The sequence below is a fragment of the Chenopodium album genome, chromosome 7 (genome assembly GCF_948465745.1).
Source record: "Chenopodium album chromosome 7, dcCheAlbu1.1, whole genome shotgun sequence".
In the NCBI taxonomy this organism is placed as follows: Eukaryota; Viridiplantae; Streptophyta; class Magnoliopsida; order Caryophyllales; family Amaranthaceae; genus Chenopodium; species Chenopodium album.
The window spans coordinates 30461481-30472158 of record NC_137840.1 but is presented as its reverse complement, the minus strand read 5'-3'; the positions used below and the strand labels follow the sequence as shown (position 1 = coordinate 30472158).

At 35.0% G+C, this 10678-nt stretch overlaps 1 long non-coding RNA gene and 1 other non-coding gene across 2 annotated transcripts; one reads left to right on the top strand and one right to left on the bottom strand.

Moving 5' to 3' along the window:
- Positions 1-252: 252 nt before the first annotated feature.
- Positions 253-9647, bottom strand: LOC145638980 (uncharacterized). Its single transcript, XR_014114765.1, has 2 exons — positions 7974-9647; positions 253-7151 (listed from the first exon to the last, which is right to left on the bottom strand). It is a non-coding gene; the product is annotated as an uncharacterized LOC145638980 (long non-coding RNA).
- Positions 7601-7707, top strand: LOC145641403 (small nucleolar RNA R71). The gene has a single exon (XR_014115432.1). It is a non-coding gene; the product is annotated as a small nucleolar RNA R71 (small nucleolar RNA).
- Positions 9648-10678: the final 1031 nt, after the last annotated feature.

Genomic DNA, 10678 nt, shown 5'->3' with positions numbered 1-10678 from the left:
TAAAATCAGAGCGCAAACAAATAAGAGGGACTCTAGGACGATCGAATCCACCTCTATTAATATGACTAACAATTTAACTAGAGAGAATTTTAATTGGTTATATCGAGCACCCTAAACTACAAGCCGGGTCAAACTCATAAATAAAGATAATTGTGATTAAATAGGTAACGTAATTTATCTAGCACAAGCATAAACTATTCAACTACTCAATCAGAAACACGAAACACCATTGCATAACATCACACTCTGGACTATAAGAACAAAGTATGTAAATTAGATAACCAATCAAGTTAAAAGATAGTTCTACAAGAATTATAATTAACGTCAATCGGAAAACAATAATCACCCAAATTATCTTATAAAGTCATGCAATCATAAAACCAATAATACTTCTCAAATAATTAAATTATCAAATCATAATAATAGGATTTCATCTAATCCCTAGAATAGAGAGATTAGCTACTCATAATTGAAGAGAACATCACCCAATTATGATAAACCATGGGAGATATCAACAATTTGGACACCGAACCGCTGCCGTACTTCGTAGTTGGTTCTTCGCTCTCCTCCTCCGTCTTGTGCGTGTGTGTGTTCGTGCTTTTCTTCCTCCTTCTTGTTGCGTCTCTGTGTGATTTATACCGTAGTAGTTGTGTGCTGTGAGGGTTTCATCGTGGTTTTTTTTTTTTTTTTTGCCTCTCGCTGCCTCTGCTAGTGTCTTTTAGGAGTCTTGAGTTAGTGGGTTGCAAATCATTAAAACCCACTAACTTTTCTTAATATGTTGCACCTGAGTTGTGAGAATATGGGCTTTCTTTGCTCTTTTTCCTTTAAATCCAACTTGCAATAAACCTTAATGCTTCTCAAGCACGTGGCTCCCATCCTAGTTGATGTAACATTCTTCCATCATTTTGTTAACCTGTCACATTACATAACAATAATCAACCGAACTCACATATTAACTATTAAATGGCCCATAATTCATAAAATAACAATTTTCGATAAAATATTAGAAATGTGAATATTATTATCCACTAATATCATAATGGAGTTAACAAATAGATATAAGAGTATTAAAATATATAAAATTATGTATTTATCAACTCCCCCACACTTCAACTTTGCTAGTCCTCGAGCATATAATAAAATTATATCACAAACTTCAAATTTCAAAATTATATTCTATTGTCACAATCAACAGGAATGGATCGAGTATGACACAAAACAAGAATTAGCACCCTCATTAACCAATCAATCTTGCCGCTTCTTTTCCCCAAATTTGAATCCACCCTAAGGATGCTCAACCGTATTAGCTCATGCTCACTTCGGTTTGATGACCCTCGTCAGGACTAGCACAAAATCTAACCCTCCACCATTTTGTAGGGACCAATGGAGCATAAGATCAAAAGGACTTTTATAGGGTTGTAACGAGGCTAGCGTTAAGGGTGTGAAAATATTTAGGAATGTGGTGGTATAAATAATGCCAAGCTATAGGAGCAAATAAACAATGATATCACACAACCTTTCAAAGTAAAGGTGATCATATGCAACTCCTACTCATAATACAACACCATCCATACTCAAATATTTAATTATACCCTCTCTTTATTCCTTTTCTTTCACTTTCTTTTCTTTTGATAATAAATTTTTTTTTTAATTTCCTACACGGAATATTCTGCATATTTTTCATTCACATTTTTTTATTTTATTTTATTTTATTTTTTCAGACATTGTAGACTTACAAGCCAACTCTAGTAACAACTATACTCCTATTAGCAAGGCAAAGGTGGAAGGTCATAAGCTTGTAATGTAAGGTATCCAAAAGAAGGATATTAAGGCACAACAGGGCTAAGCAAAAGGGAATACTGTAAAGAAAATAAAAATAAAAAAAATTTGTGCACTTAAGTTCTGAAGGCCCTAAAGACCATGAAAGAAAGAAAGTATGCCCTTATCATTTCTCATACACTTTGATCAATGATCTCAGGAAGCTAAAATGCAAGTCCCAATTTGAGCGATCAAGGAGGAGTACAAATATGTAGATAATTGAGTCTTACGAGGTTCATGGCCTTCTTTTCGGGTTTCATCGCATAAGGAAAAAGCAATCCATCTTACCACAACAATGTTAATGAAGGACTAATGTTATCTTTATAGACCATTTTTATTTTTCTAGATCCAAAGCAAGTCAAATTGTGACAACCAAAACGATTTTTTTTTAACCTGTAGAAAATTCAACAGCATTTCCTTTGTATTAGGCACAAAATCATTTTTTTTAACTCAAATAACCACCGACATAAACCAGCCATGATTCATACATGGCACACAAATATCTCAGCCAACTATACCAGTTTGTACTCCCCCCCACACTTAAATCATGCATGGTCCTCGATGCAAAGAACAAGAAAATAACAATAGGAGGAAAGATAGAGCAACACAACCTGGCAGGAGGTCTGAAAGGTTATTCAAGAGGTAGATATCAGCATTGAAAATTCTGAAAGTTTGGTAGCATTCTGGCAGAATTGTCAGCATCTCGCCTCCGCTTGTAATTTCAGCTTCACATCTGTAACAAAGGAGTAACAGCCAGACTAGAAAACACAATTAGTAGACTTAATCCTAAATAAACAAAGATAGTAAAAACAGAAACAGAAGAAAGAAATAAAGATGATGCTAGGTTGCCTCCCAGTGAGCGCTAAGTTTAAAAGTCTTCAGCCAGACTTAGACACCTAACTCAGTCAATATATATAGGGTCTACCAGATTGACAGACTCAATCAGACCTTCTTGAATGTCATTAGAAACAACATGTTTCAATCGCTGACCATTAACCATCAGAACACGACCATCTCGTGGGTCTGAGATCTCTATAGCACCTGAAGGAAAAACCTGTTGAACAACAAAAGGACCGTCCCACCTGGATCTTAGTTTACCTGGAAAGAACTTGAGTTTAGAGTTATAAAGCTAAACCTGCTGATTAGGTTCAAAAGATTTTCTAGAAATGTGTTTATCATGAAATGCCTTGGTTTTAGCCTTATAAATCTTAGCATTTTCATAAGCATCATTACGCAATTCATTTAATTCATTTAACTGAAGGCGACGATTAGAACCAGCTTGTTTCATATCAAAATTAAATGCTTTAGTAGCCCAAAAAGCTCTATGTTCTAATTCAACAGGTAGATGACACGCCTTCCCAAAGACTAGTCTATAAGGTGACATTCCTATCGGGGTTTTAAATGCAGTACAATAAGCCCAAAGTGCATCATTTAACCTTAAAGACCAATCCATCCTGTCAGGTTTTACTGTCTTTTCAAGAATAGATTTTATTTCACGATTTGAAACTTCTACCTGACCCCTAGTTTGAGGGTGATAAGGAGTTGCTACCTTGTGTGTCACACTATACTTTTTAAGCAATGACCCAAAAGAACGATGAAGAAAATGACTACCCCCATCACTAATAAGTGCTCTAGGAACACCAAACCGACAAAATATGTTATCTTTGACAAATTCCATTACAACTTTGTGATCATTAGTCCTTATGGATTTAGCTTCAACCCATTTAGACACATAGTCTACTGCAACTAGTATAAAAGTAAAGCCAAAAGAAGACGGAAAGGGACCCATAAAATCGATACCCCACACATCAAAAATTTCAATAATTAAAATAGGGGTGAGGGGCATCATGTTACGACGCGATATAGCTCCTGTGTTCTGACATCTATCACAAGCAAGACAAAATTGATGTGCATCTTTAAATATGGTGGGCCAATAAAAACCACTTTGAAGAATTTTAGCAGCAGTTCTACGACCCCCAAAATGCCCACCACATGCATATGAATGACAGAAAGTTAAGATAGCATGATATTCACTTTCTGGTACACACCTACGAATCACTTGATCAAAACAATACTTAAAAAAATAGGGATCTTCCCAAAAATAATACTTAACCTGAGAAAAGAACCTGTCCTTTTCTTGTTTTGTCCATTGGGAGGGTATCTTACTAGACGCAAGGTAGTTGACAATATGTACGAACCATGGAAGGCGCGTCTGTGAAACAGCGAACAATTGTTCATCTGGAAAACTATCCTGCAAGGAATGGTCAGTATTCTGCTCAAGAATTATCCTAGATAAGTGATCGGCCACTGAATTTTCAGACCCTTTTTTATCTCTAATTTCAAGATTAAATTCCTAAATTAATAAAATCCACCTAATTAGTCTCGGTTTTGACAACGTCTTAGACAACAAGTACCTTAAAGCTGCATGATCAGAATATATTATAACCTTTGAACATAAAATATAGGAGCGAAATTTGTCCAAGGCAAACACAATAGCAAGCATCTCTTTTTCGGTAGTAGTATAATTTTTCTGTGCATCAGTTAGAGTTCGACTAGCATAATAGATTACATGAGGAACCTTATTCACTTTTTGGCCAAGGACTGCACCAATAGCATAGTCAGATGCGTGACATATGATTTCAAAAGGCAAAGAGAAATCAAGAGGTTGTACTATAGGTGCTGAAACAAGGAAGGATTTTATTTTCTCAAAAGACTCAACACAAGTTTCATCAAAAGCAAAAGTAGCATCCTTAGCAAGGAGATTAGTAAGAGGTCTAGCAAGCTTACTGAAATCTTTAATGAATCTCCTATAAAAACCAGCGTGCCCTAGAAACGATCTAACATGCATGACAGAAGTAGGAATTGGAAGATTAGCAATAAGATCAATTTTGGCTTTATCTACCTCAATACCTTCTTTTGAAATTTTGTGACCTAAAACAATGCCTTTGTTAACCATGAAATGACTCTTTTCCCAACTTAGAATTAGATTTACCTCTTCACACCTTTTTAAAACAGCAGTCAAGTTATTTAAACAATCATCAAATGAAGGTCCAAACACAGAAAAATCATCCATAAATACCTCTAAAAACTTATCAATCATATCACAGAAAATAGACATCATACATCGTTGAAATGTCGAAGGTGCATTACATAAACCAAAAGGCATACGTCTAAAAGCAAAAGTACCCGCAGGACATGTAAATGTGGTTTTCTCCTGATCTTCAGGATAAATAGCCAATTGATTTTAACCAGAATATCCATCAAGAAAGCAATAATAACTTTGACCAGCTAGTTTTTCTAAGATTTGATTAATAAAAGGTAAAGGGAAATGGTCTTTCCTAGTTGCAGCATTTAATTTGCGGTAATCAATGCAAACTCTCCAACCTGTAGTTTGTCTAGTAGGAACAAGTTCACCTTGACTATTTTCCACAACTGTGATTCCTAATTTTTTTGGCACAACTTGTACAGGACTGACCCATTGGCTATCAGAAATTGGGTATATGATACCTGCATCTAACAATTTAACCACTTCTTTCATGTGTGGGTTCAGCCTACGTTGCATTTCCCTAGTAGGTTTAGCATTTTCTTCTAAAAATATTTTGTGCATACAAATAGATGGGCTAATCCCTTTCAAATTAGATACTGACCACCCTATAGCTTTCTTATGATCAGATAAAACTTTGATAAGTTTTGACTCCTGTTCATTAGACAATTGAGAAGAAATAATAACAGGTAAAGTTTCATTGGGTCCTAAAAATGCATACTTGAGTGTAGATGGAAGGGCTTTTAGCTCAAGTTGAGGTGGGGAAATAAGGGATGGTACAGGTGGAGACTCGGAAAGAGGTGGTAAAGGTTCATGTTTAGCCACCCAAGAAGAAGTTTCAAGTAAAGGTGCTTCATCAAGAATGGAAATTGACTCTTCTAACACATCCCCTAGATCCATATATTTTAAGTTCTCATGTGAAATACTAGTCTCTAAAGCATCCTTAGAAATGAGTGCAGGTAAAGATTCTTAAACTAGTTCATCAATTAATTCAACAAGGAAACATTCAGATTCATTTTCTATAGTGGGGTGGGTGGATGCTTTAAAAATATTAAGCTTAATTCTCATATTTAAAACAGAAACATTCATCTCTCCTGACCTACAATTAATAGTAGCATTAGTAGTTGCGAAGAAAGGACGCCCTAAGATGACTGGAATATTCTTGGACGGATTACCAGGTTCCATATCTAGTATTACAAAATCCACAGGAAAGAAACCTTTATCAGTTTTAATTAGAACATCATCAATCCTACCTCTAGGAACTCTAACAGACCTAACTGTAGAGTGCAATTAGAAGGTTGTAACTCACCTAAGCCTAATTGCTCATACACCGAATAAGGAATCAAATTAACACTTGAACCTAAATCTAAGAGAGCTTTTTCAACTTTACAATCACCAATATGACAAGAAATAGTCGGAACTCCAGGATCTTTAAATTTAGGTGTCTTGTCAAATTGCAAAATAGAACTTATCTGTTCACTTAAGACAACTTTCTTAGAACAGTGGGCTTTTGATTTCCTTTTATACGTGCACATGTCTTTAAGAAATTTAGCATAGGCAGGGATTTGTTTAATAGCATCCAGAAGAGGTAAATTAATTTGAACGTGTTTAAAGATCTCTAAAATGTCTTCTTTCTGCTTATTCTTTCCATAAAGTGAAGGTGCATCTAAAGCTTGAGGATAAGGAATCCTAGGCTCATATGGAATTGTAATCACAGATTCATCATTTTTAGGGGAAGGGGATTTTTCTTTATTTTCAGCAATTTCAGACTCTGCATTAATTGATTCACCATTGTCATTATCGCCTTTCTTGTTAGAAATTTTGTTATCTAACTCTTTTCCATTCCTTAGAGTCATTATCGCTTGAGTGTGTTCATGATTTAAGCCTTTAGGATTTGCAATAGAAGTACTAGGCAATTTTCCATCATCTCTTTTACCAATTGCATTAGCTAACTGACCAATTTGAGTTTCCAAATTAGCTATGGATTATGTGTGAGAATCAACAACATGCATCTTATTTTCAATATTCTGAACAGAAGTAGTGACTGCCCCTAGAGAAGAAATAATTTTTTCTAGGTCAGGATTACTACTAGCAGGTTGTGAAGGTTGAGAAACATACCTTTGAGCTTGAAAACCAGAAGAATTATTCATACCAGATTGACCTATGTGGGTGATTCTTTCTCCTTGTTGTGCTTCTCCACTTTGTTGTTTCCACGAAAAATTAGGATGATTCCTCCACCCCGGATTATATGTGTTTGAATATGGGTTGTTGTGTGGAGGATACCCTTGAGCTGCATTTACATGTTCTTGTGACACTTCAGAATAGTTATTTGGACAATTATAGGATAAGTGATTAAAATCACCACATGTCGCACACCCTTCATTAGCATTGATGGAATTAACATGCAAATTATTTGTATTCACAAGTTGATCAATCTTTTTGTTCAAAATATCCACTTGGTCCATTTTCTTAGTCAGAGCATCTACTTTATATGCAAGATCATGAGTATGAGATACTTCATAAATACCCCCTTTACTCCATAGAGTTCTCGATGCATTAGATGCGTTAGTATGAGAGGAAGTAGCATGCTGTTGTGAATTTTCACTTAAATCTTCAAATAATTGCTATGCTTCATCAGAATTTTTCTGCATAAAATTTCCCCCACAAGAAGCATCTACCATTTGTTGATTATGTTCACTTAATCCATAATAAAAACTATGTATTAGTTTCCATTTAGGAACTTCATGATGTGGACATTCACGTAACAAACTACAAAAACGTTCCCATGCTTCATAAAATAATTCATTAGGCTTTTGAGAAAAAGTAGTTATAGCACGTCTCATAGCACTCAATTTACCTATTGAATAAAATTTCTTGAGAAAATCTTTTTGCAATTGAGCCCAAGTTGTAACATTTTTGTTATTATTCTTTAGCCTTTTCTTTCAAGGAAAAATTAAATAAACGCATACGAATAGCATCAGCAGCAGCATCAGATATACTAAAAGCAGAGCAAACCTCTAAAAATGCATCAATATGCTTGTAAGGATTTTCATATTCAAGACCATAAAACGTAGGAAGCATTTGAATAATTTGGGTTTAATTTCAAAATTACCTTCAACATTAGGCATCCTATTACCAACAAAAGAAGTGTAAGTTCCAGGCCTGAAAAATTCACTAAGCTTAATTTCATTTGCCATGATTATTTCTTTATAACAACCAAGATCAATAGAATTACTTTTATTCAAAGCTCTCAACTTTCTAAGTGTGCGTTCAATTTCAGAATCGTATGGACTTAAATCACAGGGCAAAGATCTACGACCAAACATAAACTAAACACAAAATAAGAGATTTGGTGGAAAGCACCTAGAAAATCAAATTTCAGTAAACTCTTTGCAAAGCAAACCAGAAATCAGAACACTTTAAAACTTACTATGACAGAAAATAAAACACCCGATGGATAAAGAAAACTAAACACAAAAACAAAGAAAATAGGAATAGAAATAGAATAAACCTAAGAGTTAAACTATGGAAGACAAATAGACTAATTTATTCTAACACCGTTCCCCGGCAACGGCGCCAAAAACTTGGTAGCGATTTTAAACAAGTTATAAAACCCTATTCTTGCAAGTGTACAAGTTCTAGTAGTAAATGATAAATAATAGGGTATCGTATCCACAGGGAACGTTGAATAATACTACGGTCTATAGTGTACTAATTTCATATTAAAGAGAAATATATTGAGTGGTTTTGATAAACTGAAAACATAAATTATATTAGACAATAAGATTGATGGAAGTAATAAAATAACAGAGAACAATAAAATCAGAGAGCAAACAAATAAGAGGGACTCTAGGACGATCGAATCCACCTCTATTAATATGACTAACAATTTAACTAGAGAGAATTTTAATTTGTTATATCGAGCACCCTAAACTACAAGCCGGGACAAACTCATAAATAAAGATAATTGTGATTAAATAGGTGACGTAATTTATCTACACAAGCATAAACTATTCAACTACTCAATCACAAACACGAAACACCATTGCATAACATCACACTCTGGACTATAAGAACAAAGTATGTAAATTAGATAACCAATCAAGTTAAAAGATAGTTCTACAAAAATTATAATTAACGTCAATCGGAAAACAATAATCATCCAAATTATCTTATAAAGTCATGCAATCATAAAACCAATAATACTTCTCAAATAATTAAATTATCAAATCATAATAATAGGATTTCATCTAATCCCTAGAATAGAGAGATTAGCTACTCATAATTGAAGAGAACATCACCCAATTATGATAAACCATGGGAGATATCAACGATTTGGACACCGAACCGCTGCCGTACTTCGTAGTTGGTTCTTCGCTCTCCTCCTCCGTCTTGTGCGTGTGTGTGTTCGTGCTTTTCTTCCTCCTTCTTGTTGCGTCTCTGTGTGATTTATACCGTAGTAGTTGTGTGCAGTGAGGGTTTCATCGTGGGTTTTTTTTTTTTTTTTTGCCTCTTGCTGCCGCTGCTACTGTCTTTTAGGAGTCTTGAGTTAGTGGGTTGCAAATCATTAAAACCCACTAACTTTTCTTAATATGTTGCACCTGAGTTGTGAGAATATGGGCTTTCTTTGCTCTTTTTCCTTTAAATCCAACTTGCAATAAACCTTAATGCTTCTCAAGCACGTGGCTCCCATCCTAGTTAATGTAACATTCTTCCATCATTTTGTTAACCTGTCACATTACATAACAATAATCAACCGAACTCACATATTAACTATTAAATGGCCCATAATTCATAAAATAACAATTTTTGATAAAATATTAGAAATGTGAATATTATTATCCACTAATATCATAATAGAGTTAACAAATAGATATGAGAGTATTAAAATATATAAAATTATGTATTTATCAGGCCTTAAGTAAAAACCGGTTTGGGCCCAGTTTAGTATTTTGGTCATAACTTCCTCATTATTCATCGAAATTGGGCTTATAATATATCACTGGAAAGTTCTTTTCAAGCCCCATGCAACTACATTATTATTGGACCCATATCATGGACCAAACAAAAATGGAATGCACGTTTTTCATAAATAGGGTAAGAAAAGAAATATTTTCAAAAACAGAAAGAAGAGATATTTTTATAAAAACATCCTCTTCACTAGACTTTTCACGCTTTTGCTTTGTTTGATAATCAAATGACGTGAAAGTTATTCATCACTGGGTTTGGTTTTGGGGGGATACATTTGGGTGTCTACAACGGGCGACTACCATTTGTTAGTCAATAAAACAGGGGACATTGTCCGCCTATCTTGTGGCCTTTAGACGGCTAAAAGGCCATCTGGGGTTCCTTAAATCAACTGCCCCAGTGGGACAACTGTTATTTCGTTGCTAGCCAAGCAGAATTTTACCGCCTGACCATCAATGTAACATGAGACGCTTTTCGCCTGTTTGATGAATCTCAGACAACATAGAGGCCGTCTGGAACATTTTCAATCCATTGCACCTTAATCGCCTGCCCCACTGGAGCAACTGGTACAACTTTGCTCAATAGTCTAATAGAGAACTTTGGTAATTTGCCGGCTGATGTGTCTTGACATTCGGTTTTAAACTTGATCATTCTTTTAGACTATTTTTGTCATACAGCTATGAGTTGACCAATTTGGTCGTTCAATCTTTGCTGTCTGCATATGCTGTTAGAGCAGACGATAGAATGGCCTATGCGACGATAACACCCGGAGGGGTGTCGCCGGACGCCTTATGCAAATCGAAGCAGACGAATTTATAAAAAACAATGTTGAATTCTGCCATTGGCCTC